The sequence below is a fragment of the Mauremys mutica genome, chromosome 2 (assembly GCF_020497125.1).
Source record: "Mauremys mutica isolate MM-2020 ecotype Southern chromosome 2, ASM2049712v1, whole genome shotgun sequence".
NCBI classification, from domain to species: Eukaryota; Metazoa; Chordata; order Testudines; family Geoemydidae; genus Mauremys; species Mauremys mutica.
The window spans coordinates 144,087,999-144,102,371 of NC_059073.1; the positions used below are offsets into that span (position 1 = coordinate 144,087,999).

General features: G+C 44.1%; 1 protein-coding gene and 1 long non-coding RNA gene across 3 annotated transcripts in view; one reads left to right on the forward strand and one right to left on the reverse strand.

The window, feature by feature from the left end:
• The window catches only part of LOC123362907, a 28,049-nt gene extending 23,928 nt beyond the window's left edge, over nucleotides 1-4,121 (reverse strand). Inside the window, exon 1 of the long non-coding RNA XR_006576636.1 lies at nucleotides 3,766-4,121. This is a non-coding gene — a long non-coding RNA (uncharacterized LOC123362907). The remainder of the gene's footprint in view (nucleotides 1-3,765) is intronic.
• The window catches only part of LOC123362904 (tetraspanin-15-like), a 321,860-nt gene that overhangs the window by 58,019 nt on the left and 249,468 nt on the right, over nucleotides 1-14,373 (forward strand). The gene's annotated exons all lie outside the window — the stretch shown is intronic.

The window sequence follows — 14,373 nt, forward strand, 5'->3', positions numbered from 1 at the left end:
CATAATAATTATTTCATGAAACATTGATTTAAACAACTTTTAGCTTGTGGGCGGCTTGCAGACGCTTCACAATTCCTGTTGAGTGACTGGTCATCTGGGTCACGTTCTCTATTGTTGTTTTGGCTCCTTGAGCGCACAGCTGAATTTTAGTTTAGGAGAATGATGAAGAGCAAAATGCTTTTGCGTGAATTTCCTCATTTGTATGTAATAATACAGGGGCCTCCAGCTCCAGTGGGCTGGTACAGTCAGGATGCATGCACATGCCTCCTGAATGTCAGGAAGCAGGGCTTGCAGGGCCAGTCTCTGGGCATCCTACTGAGTCCAGCCTACTGTAGCAGGCTGAGTCCAGCCTACTGTAGCAGGCTGCCTGACTGGCTACACCGCCTGATTGGTTGGAAGAGTCGGCTCTAAAGCCCAGCAGCAGCAATTCAGCTGCTGTTCAAAGCACTCACCCACAGCTGCAATAGCTTTAGTGTCCACTTGGTCCAGCCCAGTTTTTGCCTTGGCCTCAGCCTCTGTCCTGCTCCTACCTTGCCCCTGCCTTACCTCATTCAGGGTAACTCAGTCTGACTCTGCTCCGATGTTTTAGTTCAGATATGACCCTCGGCTCTGAGACCTGGTCTCTGACTCCAGCTCTGACCCCTGGATGTCAATTCCTGACTTCAGCTGTAGCAGCTGACTTCTGCTCTATCCACTAGGCCTGACTGCCCACATCCCAGTCACTGACACCGAATACCAGCATGCTGTGGCAGCCCTCACAGAGCTTCCCTGAGTTGCTGTGATGTTGCAGCGATGGCCCGTGCATAAATGACACAATTTGGCCTGTCGCAAGCAAGCTTTCAGAATCTACTGCACATTAGGTATTAGTATGCTGGTCCCATACACATTTAATCAAAGCATCTTGCAAATCGGAAAATTGCACATTAATGCTTCAGTTTTAGTACTACTTATAATCTTCCAGTATCCCCAGTTATTAACTTAACTCTGTTAAGCAATCATTCCTCCCAGCCACCTGCGGTGCCCCTTTGTCCTTTATGGCCCCACGTTCACAGCTGTCTAAAGCCAGCAGTCTCATTGTTTGTAGTGGTAGGGATTAACATTTGGAATTTAATCACTGCTTGCCTGTAAAACTATAGGCCGTCATGTCATTACAGCAGTGTAATTGCAGCATGGCAGGCCCTTTCATTCAGTTGTGTATTTAATAAGCAGGTTGGAGCGTTAATCTGACACCGAGAAGTATGGTGAAGTCTGGGAAACAGCACAGCAGGGTGTACAGATTTTTTAGGGCCTGTTTGTAAAATGTACCTTGCCACTTGCAGACTGGCAATGTGCAGTGTTTCATTTCAAGCCAAGAGCCTGGTTTACTCACCCCGTAAAGAAAAATAACTCGATGTTTAGCTGAAAAACAGCAAACACTGAAAGGGGTTGGCTGGCTTGCTAATATGACAGATGTGGCTCCCAAATGGACTGTTAGAAAGAGAGGCAAAGCAAACAAATCATGACTTGCTGTTCTCTGTGCAGATTAAAAACTAGTGTGGCAGGCTAGTCTTAGCCAGCTCAGTTACTGTTTTCTGAGAACAAAAGCCCCTGGATGTCTATGTGCTAAGGCCTTGTACGAATGGGCCACGGAGCTGCTGCTCTCCCATAGTTCTAGAATTTGCTTCAGCAAAGACAGTGTTGAAAGAAATGGATGCACATGTTCAATCAAAGAGCTAGCTCGAGAGATGTGTTTATATTTTAAAAATCCCACATCAAAGCTCACTAACGAGTTCAAGATTAGCATAAATATCAGCTAATGAAGTCATGGACCCTAGTAAACTGTCTTCCTCTGGCATCCATCAGAACAAAGGCTGGGATCTGCAAGTAGCATGAAATATGATTGGAAAGAAGCAAACAAAACAGTTGTGTGATTTCTTATGAGGCTAACAAAGGGAGGAACAAGAACTGATTTATTATTAAAGACCAAAGCTCAGATCCTCAAAGATATTTAGGTTCCATTGAAATCAAGACAGAAATCTAAATAACTTTCAGAACCTGGGGCCAATGATTTAGCTTTCTAGCTAGTCACTTACCTCATCTAAACACATCACAAACATTAGTGAAACACTGTTGTGAAGCAGGGAAGTATTATAACCCCAGTTTATAGATGGGAGAAAATGGGGCAGAGAGAGACACCTGTCCAAGATCACACAGGAAATCTGTGTCAGAACCAGTCCTTAATTGCACAATGATCCTTCATGCCTAACTTATCCCAGTGATGCCTAATGACAGGGGTGGTGCATAAGAAGGTGTAAACCTCTCCTAATACCATACAATATTCAGAGGAGAAATGTTGTCTTGATTCCACCCATGATTTTTTTATGCCCCAGGGCTTGAGGATGGGTAGCTGAGCTGTGGAACCTCTAGCAGGTTTGCTTAACGAGGTTTTGTGCCCTAAAAGCCCCAGCTGCTCATTTATAGTTCAGTCGTGCTTAAATCGACATATCTGAATTTTCTTGTAATTTGGCGTTTGTTGCCACAGGTGACTATGATGAGGGATATAAAACCCATGCTGGCCAGGAAAGGGTTAACGAGCTGCTGTGGGCTCAATCAGCCATGCCTCAGGACACCTGAAATAGGTGTCAGGCTGGTAGGGAAGGCAGACCTCCAGCTTGTGCTGAGTAAAGACATCAGCCTGTTAGAGCCTCCCTAAGGGAAGGTAGGCCTGATGTGGAGCAATTGTTGTGATTCATAACCAGTGACTTGCTGCTGTTGAATGAGGCTGCGGCAGGGGGTGCCCCATTAAAACCCTTTTGTCTTTTGCACCTGACCAGTGATGCTGCAACGGGTCGTTGTGAGCCCACGAATGAGCCTGGCACAATGATCCTGACATTTCAATGTCTTTCTGAGTCAGAAGGGATGTGGTTGTTGTTGCATGCGGCTTTTGATGCATTGTGAGATGAAAATATCGCTAGCCTTTGCAAGGGAAGAACAGCCAGAACTGGCCCCCATCCTGCCTTCCTGGCACACCTACAACACCGCAGAAGCTGCCCCCATTCCAGACACTAATTGTTTTTCTGGCTGCATCCATCTAGCCAGCGTGAAGTCATGCTTGTTCATCACACCCCCAGCTGCCAGGTAGGTCAATGCAAGTTACATGTTTGCCACTTATGAGCACTGACCTCTGTCATCTAACTCACTTTCATCACCATTTGCATTTGGCTCCATAATCTACACCTAAACCAGTTAACAGGGTTAATTTTAATCTACTGACCAGAGCATAGGTGTCAGGAGCCAAGAAGCTCCAGAGTTCTTATCCTGGCTTTGAAAGAGTCCCTTTGTGGCCTTAGGCAAGTAGCTTAGGCAGAAGTCTAAAAGTGGCCACTGATATGAGGTGCCTCCATATTTTGAGTGCCCATCTGGAGACTGCATTGGCCTGATTCTTCCGAAAGGGTGAATGTCACGGTTACAAGGCTGGCTGCACCTCTGTCCTCTCTCTGAGTGTGTGTCCTGAGTTATCAGGCCTTGGTCTTGTGCCCCTACTTCGCCAATGATGGAATCATGCGTTTTTCCCTCTCTTCAACCAGGCCCAGGGCTGCAGCACTCTGTAAATAAACCCACTGGGTTTACCCAGCAGGTCCAGCTGGGTTCATCACCTGTGTTTCTTCCCTTCAGGAGTGTGTGAATATAGCGACCAAAGTATCATTTAATCATAACAGTAGGAACAAATCATTTTGAGAAAAGAATTTGAAAACAACCAACAGTCTAGACACATATCTATCTTACCTAGAGCCCTGCCAGCTAATGATGGTGGGCCAGGCAGGCCTAGCTTCTCCAGACACTGTGGCCGGTCCTGGGGAGCAGCCCGAACAGCTCCCCAACAACAACTGCCACCTCATGACAGGGAGTCTTCAACTGTTTCTGATCCTCTTGGTCTGTTGGCTCCCTGCCCTGGTCCCATGTAGCAAAAGAAGTTCTGGAACTTGGCTGGAACCCAGAATTGGAATGCTCAGTTATTGAACATGGGCATTGTCTCTTAACAACCCTGAAGTGTTTACCAGGGAGGTGGCTTATCTCAAGCCATTCTTGTGCTTTTTTTTTCCAACAGCCCTGTTGATTTAACACAGTATAGTCAGGTGGTAAACATCCCACTAACTAGGTCACCACACAGCTTTCATAACTTATATAGCAGCTCCACCTCCATCATAATGAGCACCCACAGCTCCAGTTAAAACCAGGCCGTATATGTCACTAGTTAGGCACCTAAAATCAGCAGGCACTTTAGGAAACATTAGCCTCTCTGTCTCACATACCTTGTCTATAAAAGCAGTGCTTGCTTTACAGGGGTGATTTGAGAATCAATGTCTGCTAAGTGCTTTGAAAACGAGACGTGCTCAGTCACTGAGTCAGAGAGGGAGCTAAATGGTAAGGACTGGATTGAGTTTTCAGGCTCAGCCCTGAATTTGGAGAAATGGGTAGATTTGCCTCCCCAGGAGGAGCACTAGGATTTCCCCAGTGACAATTTCTATCCAGGCTCCCATTTTCAGCGTGGGAGGAGGACAGTATGTGGCATACTCCCCCTCTCACATCCAGATAGCTTTGCTAACTGGCAAGAGGGGCAGGACCATGGCTTCATTTACTCCCCATCAGATTGCCTGCAAGAGGGCATGTCGGCTATGCAACTCTTGCTCTGCCCTTGACCCCAAATCCAGGTAGGTCCTATGCTGATAGCAAAGGAGACATTACTCACCTGTGTGGCTGCTTAGGACTAGAGTACAGCAATGGATATTAGAAAGTTTCACTCAGGGATGGGGGCCCAGGGAAACCCTCCATTCTTCAGTACAATTGATGGAATAGCTTGGAAGAGTCTGCATCCTGAACAACACTAATAGTCTATTGCATATTGTGGTCACTGATTTCTGGCAATTGAGCAGCTATTTCTTTTCAATCAAATGGTATTGGAACACATGGAATATCAATAGAAAATGCACCTGTACCATCTGGGATTCGTTCAATGGCATGAAATGGTTGTATCATCTGCATTTTACTGTGTCTGTCTATCTCCTTAACATATGGTTTCCTTCATAAAGGAACATGGATGAGAGTGTTAGCAGCATCTCATTTCCTAAGATTAAATGGAAGTCTCCATAATTTAGGCCCTATTGTGTCATTCTGAAAAATGGCTAATAGTTGATCAGCTACCTTCTGCATGAGGTTATGGTGTTTCAACCCCGTCCAGTCCTGGAGATAATTCAATGAGGAGGGAAAAAGGGGGGCAGGGAAAGGGTTGTGTATGTGAGAAATGCTCAGGGATTTAGTGGCATGTCCTAAAGCTTTGCAATCCATCTGGAGCGCTAAACCTAACCCAGATAGTCACAGTAACATACTCATCTGTAGTCGGTTGCAATGCAATCCTACAGAAATCAATATTAGATCCATTGTAACAATAAATGCATTTGGCATTAAGATAGTCAGTGGCACAATAAACATGCCTGACAAACAAGTACATGGCTGATGGTCATTAATGATAAGGGACCAACTCCAGGACAGGACAGAGGAAGCTTGAATTGCTGTTGTACTTTGTGTGTGTGTGTGTGTGTGTGTGTGTGTGTGTGTGTGTGTGTGTGTGTGTGTGTGTGTGTGAGAGAGAGAGAGAGAGAGAGAGAGAGAAACAGTGGATGTGGTCTTTAGGATGGTGTATCAGGTGTTCTATATCCAATACAAATAATCTTTTCTTAGGCATCACTCTACATACCCGTTGTTCATTCCCCTTATTATTAAGCTAGTTGTGTTCATAACATTTAGGTCATCATCACTATCCGGTAATGTGATTGTTGGCTAACTTTGCTTAATCACTTTAGCTTGATGATCATTAGAGGGATGCACAGGTTTCAATATAATCTATTAAGAAGGAAGCAATCAGGTTGTTAATGACTTGGAGGAGGAAGCGGAAAGCAAATTGGAGAACTCTGCTGAGGACACTAAGTTGGTTCTTCGTTTGTTTGTTTTTCCCCCTTCAGTAAAAACAACAGGGGATTGCAAGGAGCTCCAGATGGACTTTAAGGGGCAGATTTTCAAAGGTGTAAAACAGAGATCGGCAACGTTTTACCCGTCAGGGAAATCCACTGGTGGGCCAGGATGGTTTGTTTACCTGCAGTGTCCGCAGTTCAGCAGATTGTAGCTCCCACTGGCCGCAGTTCGCTGTTCCAGGCCAATGGAGGCTGCAGGAAGCGGCGTGGGCCAAGGGATGTGCTGGTCGCCACTTCCTGCAGCCCCCATTGGCTGGGAATGGCGAACCGTGGCCAGCGGGAGCTGGGATTGGCTGAACCTGAGGATGCTGCAGGTAAACAAACCATCCCGGCCCACCAGCAGATTTCCCTGATGGGCTGTGTACCAAAGGTTGCCAATCCCTGGTGTAAAGGATAGCTAAAATGCCAAAATCTCATTGAAAATCTGTCCTGGAAATGCTTTGGGGGACAGGGCAATGCAATGATGGCGGAAATTAACCTGAGTATCTGCAGAGTACTGTCCCCTTGGAATATAGTCTAAATTCCCTATGAGTGTATTGACTGTGGTCCTACCAGTTCTCATTGTCTATGAGCTTGCAGGACGCTCTGGGAATCAATGTGGTTAGATTACTGATGTGCTAGTGGCTAAAAGAGCAAACAGGATGTCAAGGTGCATTTTTGGTCCCATTTTTTAAAATAATATTATATTACACATTCATTTGAGTACAGTATCCTTTTGGTTGCTGTATCTTTAAAAAAAAAAAACTTGAAAAGGTCCAGAGAATGTCAAAGAAGATAGAGGTCTGCACAGAATGTTGTATTATTACTGAAGTATTTAAGATTTAAGAAGGGTGATGTAATAATTGTTCAGTTCATCCTTTTTATGCTGTTTGTTCTTTAATATGAAAACAATGCCACTTTTTTCCACATAGTGTGGTGTTTTCCTACAGAATTCACAGCCCCCTAAGGTTATGGACTCAAAAGGCAAATGAATTCATTCTGCTTATACTGATGGAAATCAGATGCAAATCATAAAGTTACACCAGTCAGTGAGATCACACTGAAGACCTGATACTATAGCTGGATTTAAAAGGGGGATGCAGGATCTTTTGACCAGTAGTAACATCTTAATATAGGTTTTATCCAGTCTAGTGCTTGAGTCTAATGGTGAGTGCTGCAGGGATGAAGAAGGACTTTCCTCCATCAGTTTATAGCAGTGCATACCTAGGTAGGTATATGATAGGTGGGAGTTACCTGTCTCTGAGGATTCAGTTAATGGTGTGTGCAGGAGGATACCAGATTTAAAGGACCAACAATCAGAATCGATAGGGCAAGTCCTGTGTACTTTCAAGAGAACTAAGCAACTGATGCAATGATACCTTTATGAAATCCAAGTAGAATGTATCTGGCATCATGTTGTAAGGAGGAGTAAATTATAAGGTTAGAAAGTATTGGATAGCACAGGAATAGAAGGAACCATCTTTCCTAATAATCTGGGGCTCAATTCTGCAAGATCATGGGTACTTTTGCCCTGTTCCAGGACAGCAGGCTTAACTTTCTGCCCAAGTGAGTCCTAACTCATTTACTGAAAGTTGAGCTTGTAATTAACTGCTTCACTGCACTGGGACCAATGGAGTTAGCACCTTACAAGACTGAACCCTTCATTAGCTAGCCAAGGACAGATGTTAACAGTAAGCCTCTGTTGTGTTGTTGTAGCAGTGTTGGGCCCAGGCTATGAGGTAGACCAGGTGGGTGAGGTAATACATTTTATTGTGCCAACTTCTGTTGGTGAGAGAGCCAAGCTTTCAAGCTACACAGAGCTCTTCTTCAGACTGGCTGAGATGGGAGGATGCTGGCAAGTGGTGGAACACCCCAGGGTCTGGTGTCTGTGTCTTGCCTTCCATCTAGTGGCTGAGAAAGACTATTGCAAAGATCTCTGTGAAGGTCATGCGGTGACATTTTACTGCAAAATGGATGAATTGTTGAAGATTTTCTCTCTAATTATTTAACCTCGGCCTTCTCCACTGATATATTTGTACATAAATGACTTAGACATTAAGTTTGCAAATGATGATGCAAGGGGCAGGTCAGCAAATAATGTAGTAGAAACTAATAAGATTCAGCAGTGGTACATTTTATTGTGCCAACTTCTGTTGGTGAGAGAGCCAAGCTTTCAGGGCAATCACAGGGAGCCTTGCCTTTGCCCTTTTTGAGTCAACCACCAAATGATATTCAGCGACTGACGTAAATTGGCCCTAAGCCTGCTCATTTACATAGCTTTGCTGTCTACCAGCATCCTAGACAGTCACCGTATGTGAGAGTGAGTGTGTCCTGGAGATTCCTCATACTTGTGGACTATTTTGAAGGAGGGCATGTATCAGCCAACAATATTGATGGCACCTGCTATCCATTGACAAGTGGATTGTAGATCACAAGTTCATTTATGGAATGGGTGTTCCAGTGCTGCTTTTCTAGCCATGGTGTCCTGGCTCAGCACTTTGAATTGGCAGGGCAGTAAATCTACAAAAGTAAACTTACTGCCTTGTGATGATACAAATACAACATAAAAATAAACCTTCTAACACAATGAACCATTTAATCCACTACACAGTCATTTAAAATGTCCAGTGTCGTATATAAGAGAGGATGCCCTAATTGCTGTAATAAATCTGAGCTTCAGGTTTACAAAAATTTACAGTAGTCATTTTAAAAACAGGCTTGTGTTCGTTTTAATCTGGAAAAGCTGATAAGAGGAAGGTGGGCTGTATAGACTGGGTGGTTGGGAATTGAATAAACATAAATATTTCCTTTTTAATACCTAAACCAAGACAAAAATAAAAGGCAGTTTATGGGGATGAGAATGTGACTTTTTTTTTTTTTGCATACTGCATCTTTAAATGTCTAGATACCTGCTTTCTGCTAAGGGCATTTGCCGTGTTGTGTGCACTTCGGATATGATACACAGGAAATATGCACTGTACTGTCTCTTGGAGACTTCTCTTCTGTCCTTTTTGTTTCCCTTTAAACTAAAACTAAAGGTCTCCAAATGTATGATTAGTGTCTCAATACTCACAGACATGAGCAAACACCATGGCCTGATATGCACAATAAAGCAAGTAAAGGCAAATATCTTTTATGAAACTTTGTCACCATCAATAAATTACAGTAATGAGTATATGACTACAGGGTCAGAGATTCAGTTCAGTTTGGAGCATATCCAAAATGTAGATTCAAACCCATCTTTGGCCTGGAAATCTGACTGGAAAGCTCATGAGAACAGATTTCTTCATGATGCTGTCATTCCATGTTGGGCTTTGCTTGGAAATAAGCTTTCTCTATCCCAAGGTATTTCAGTATATTCATTCCTCCTGCCAGCTGAAAGTAGGGTGTATTGAAGAGGATGAAGAATTAACAAATGCAGATAAAACTAACCAAACTCTTTGAAATCACTGAGAGAGACTTGGGTTTGATCACATCTTGGGCCAGAGGCTGGAGTGCTAGAACCTTTCCAGATTTCACAAGCTAAAATTGAAATGTGTTGAGTGAATATTAGGACGGGAGACCTTCAAGGAACACCCAGGGGAGGTACAAGAGGTGGTGATGAGGACTTGCTGGGTGGCTTTGTCCCTCTGAGTCCTTATTAAATCAATGCCCCCGTTTAAGTCTTCAAGTATGTAAAAGCTTGTTATGAAGAGGACAGTGAACAGTTGTTCTCCATGTCCACCAAGGGTAGGATGAGAAGCAATTGGCTTAGTTTGCAGCAAAAGAGATTTAGGTTGGATGTTAGGAAAAACTTTTGAACTATAAGGACAGTTAAGCTCTGGAACAGGTTCCCTAGGGAGGTCGTGGAATCCATATCCTTGGAGGTTTTTAAGAACAGGTTAGACAAAAACACCAGTTAAGGATAGTCTAGATATGTGCATTAGAGTGGGGAGATGGAATAGGTGACCTCTTGAGGTCCCTTCCAGCCTTATATTTCTATGATTCTATGTTGCTAAGGGACTCTGTGCTGTTGGAGAAACTCTCCTTCTGAATGAGATGGCTAAGCCAAGATCCTGACCATTTGTAGCTCTTAAAGATCCCATGGTTTTTTAGTCTGGTTGGGTAACCATGATGTCTTGAGCAATTTCCAAGTTAAAAAAGTTAAGTTCTGCTTCCCTTATTTTCCATCTGCCTTTTCAATTGGATACAGCAAGTTTTGTAAACTTGTCATGACATTTACCAGCCAAAGCACTAAATCGGCTCACCCATCCTTTACCAAGATGATTATGAAAAACTAATGACATTTTACATGCCAGGACCCCCCCCCCCCAAAATCAAACACAGAGCGAATGAGGAAGGTGAACTTTGCAAGCCACGGATATGTGATTCTTTCTTCTTCCCATTCTAAACTGTTGTATGGTATTACTGTCTACTGTTAGACAGCTGCTAAAATGACGGCAGTCATTTCACCCAACAGGAGATCTGGGTTCTAGTCTCAGTTCTGCTACTGGCCTGCTGGGTGACTTGGGCATGTCCCCTCTCGGTGCCTCAGTTTTCCTGTCTGTAAAATGGAGATAATTATACTGACCTCCTTGGTACAGCACTTTGAAATCTACAGATAAAAAGTGCTAGATAAAAGCTAGGTATTTACCTCCACAGGAGTGATGAAAGGATGAATGACCTTTATAAAGCCCCGTGAGGCCATGGATGAATGGCACTATGGAAGTACAAATGACCTATTACCTATCCAAGCCAGTTTTCCCATGCATCTGAGCTCTGGATTTCTGACACTTCCTACACACTTAACTGAAAAAGTTAATCTCAGCTGGTGGGGCTCTTCCTTATCATTCAGAGATGTCTCTGACTGAAGCAGGTGTCATGAGTCAAGGGACTCGAATCCAGGTCCGCAGGGTTACTGAGTGTCTTTATGCTCCAACCCTGGCAACCTCCTGGCATCATCTAGAACCAGGCCTTCTTGAAGCCCAGCTCAGATAGAAGGCAACACCCCCATGCCCCAAACTGGAACACTGGATCTCCTGTTGGGCCTACTCCCCGTATTTAAGCCAGACAGAGGAACAGGGTGTTGTCCATACAGCTTGGCTCCTCCCTGCTTTAGACTGTTCACCAGTCCTACCTGCTCCTATCTCGTTGTCCTGGCCTCCTGGTTTTCTGACTTGGCCTGATTCCTGGTATCTGGCTCGTGGTTCCTGATGGCAGCTCCTGACCTCCTGGTTCTGAACCCCAGCTGGCATGGGGACCTGCCCTATGCTAGCCACTAGGCCTGGCTGCCCTATGCTAGCCACTAGGCCTGGCTGCCTGCTTCCTGGCCCTGACAGCATGTCGTTAACATTCCCTGCCTTTCCAAACTGAGTGAGTTTGAAGTGCAGACTAAAGCACTTACATTTACATTCCTGCCCACTGTGGTTTTCCTGGCCATTTAGCCTGTGTATCTAGTGCTTTATCCATGTTCGCACTTTCAAGCCACTTGTAATAAATAAGTCAGTCACATTCCTCAGGCCTGATGCACCATGTGAAAAACTGGGCCTAGCTTTATTGAATTCCATGGATTTATGCTGATTTACATCAGCCGCAGATCTGGCCCCTCATCTGTTGCTTTGGGACATACGACCATCTTTTTCTTCAGTAAAGATTAAACGGGCATAGCAGAAAGTGACAACACTGCCATGCCAGCTGGGATGACTTGCTTCTGCTGCAGGGTTTGCAATAATACTGTTTTATAATTAATAGGTTAAGGCTCTTTGTTAGGGTAAAGAGCTAACAGCTTTACTGAACACATTCAGCATTCTGAATTCATACCGGGACATTGATTGCATGGTCAGCTGTCTCATTTGACCCTGTGAAGGTTTAGTGCATCATCCTAGAGCGTGTCGGTCAGTTGTGGTTCAACCATTCTGAAATTCCTGGCCCACAGTGCCCAGTACTGTTGTTGGGAACTGGTCTTTGTGGCAATCAGATATGAGGCACTGGACTGTGGGATGCAGAATTTAGGTGGCTGAGGTGCTTGTGGCTTTCAGGGGCAATATGGCATGGGAGAGTCTGGTTCAAATCATGGCTTCTGAATATATCCCTTGGTTTTGGGTTGGATGCAAACCTCCAAGAAGCCTATCTTCTAGTTGCAGTGCACATGACATTTCTGCCATTTGGGGCTGAAATCTTGTGAGAACAGTTTTGGAGTGTTGGTGCTAGCAAATCTCAGCCTTGATCCCTGGCCCTAATTGAGCCTGAAGCCAACACACAACCTTGGACTATCGCTGAAATGAATAACACTGTGGTTTGGCTGGGATGGGGAAGAGAGAAAATATATTTTCCTCCATTCTCTTAAAATGAGTAACTCTTCCCCTGAAAGTAGAAATGAGAGCGCTGCCAGGAACCGTTTCTACCATATGTGTAGAACAGGTGTTCACTCAACAAAACAGAATATTATAGGCAGAAAAAATGTTTACTGGCTGTTTCAATGTGTGAGTGACTGCAAAGCTAGATGGGGCCAGAATTTTCCCGGTCACTGAACCCTCCCCAGAGGCCGCACCTACAACAGTTGTTCCCGGCTGCAGTAGAACACTGTAGCTGATCACTACCCAGAAAAGATAGCAGAGGTTAGCCTCAGCACTGCTGTGCTTCCCACAGGTGGAAAAAACACGGCACTGATTCAGTGAGGCAAACTGAAAGCACAAGGTCCACTCCCTGCAACACACCCTGTCCCTGATGCACAAAGGGATATCTAGCCATGGATATCTAAGAACTTCCTGGTTGTCGTGATGCTGCAGGCTGTGGCCACTCTGAACTTGCAACAGTGGGGACAGAAACTAAACCGTCTTGCACCAAAAGCAGTAAAGGATCTATGACACACAGTTGAACAGCTCCGATTCTACCCAGTGCAGGGCAGTGGTGTGCACACATAGTAGCCAGTTCATTATGATACATAAGACTGGCCTTTCCCCAGCCCTCACTTTTCAGATGAAAACGGTTCAGGTACAATCATAAAAAAGCCAGCCATGCTCCAAATACCTGTGTATGTTCTTGTGACATTTCAGCCATGCATGGTGTGCTGAATACTACCTATTTTCAGAGTCTGTAGTAAATGATGAAGTAAAATTAGCAATAAGACAAATAAAGAGAGTTCATTGTGGGCAACTAATGAGAGGAATCCAATAGTAAAGGTGTGATCTGATAGAGCAAATGTTTACTGAGGCACTGCCAGAAGCAGTTAATCATTAAAGCCAATAAATAAGGTTTTGCTCCTTCCTGGATGTGCTAGATCAGGGTTTCAGTGGACCAGTGCAGTTGAGCTTTCAACAACCTTCACCTTTCCTACATGCTGCAAACAAATCAAGCAGCAAATGTAATTGTGGGGAAATGAGCGCTTTGGAATTATTTATTTATTTATTTATTTAAAGAGAGACATGAGGTATTTTGCAGGAAAATTCTAGCCTCCATGTGTCTGTCTTGGCTAATGGTGCCGGATGCACTGTGACTTCCAATTTCAAGAATCAAATAAGCTATCAGGAAGCATCATCAAGGACTCTTAGTGGTGCTTTGGCATCACTGCCATGTCTGTTAAATAGGAACTGTTCAGGAAGGACGATTTATTGGCAGAGGCACTGGTGTGGGGAGCTACCAGATTGATTGCTCATTGTTCTCCCACTGCCTTTCTGCACAGTCCAACAGCATCTCGTGGGGAGGAAATGTGTGTAATGCAGGTGGGACATCAGGACGGGATGGAGGTGGAGGTGGAGAAGGAGCAGTTGTGCAGTTAAGGCAAAAGACAGACCATTCAGAAAGCCAGGCTCTATTCCCATCTCTTCCACAAACTTCCTGCTTAACTTAAGACAAGTCACTTAGGTCTTGATTCTTAGCTGGGGATCAACTTTCCTATTGTTAAACAGAGCAAAACTGTAGGTGCCACGAGGTGAACTTACAATACCGAAGGGTTCATTTTGATAAGGTAAGCCTAAATTTCTTCAGCAGTAAAATAGATAATGTATCATTCCCATCTGCTATGGATAGTTGTAGCCTAAATTAATGTGTGCAGATTGCCTTCTTTCTAAGAATCTCAAAGCATTTTAAGTGCAAATTCATGAAGGGTCCTTGGGTGAAATAAAAATGCATCTGTCAGGTGGAGGATCATTCCTTAAGCAAGGCTGGATTCTAGAGATGAAGCCAGCCATTTCCCCTTGATTTCAGAAAGGAAGTGGTGTTATAAAATCATCAATAGAAGCAACATAAAATTTAAAAATAAAACCACATCCACCACTTCTGAACATCCAATGAAAGATCTGAAATTCCTAGGGGAAGTCCTGTGTTTAAAAATTCTAGCCTTGGTATGTGACTTGACTTTATGAAGCCTCTCAAAGGTAAGTGAGTCACAGATAAGATTCATTGCAAT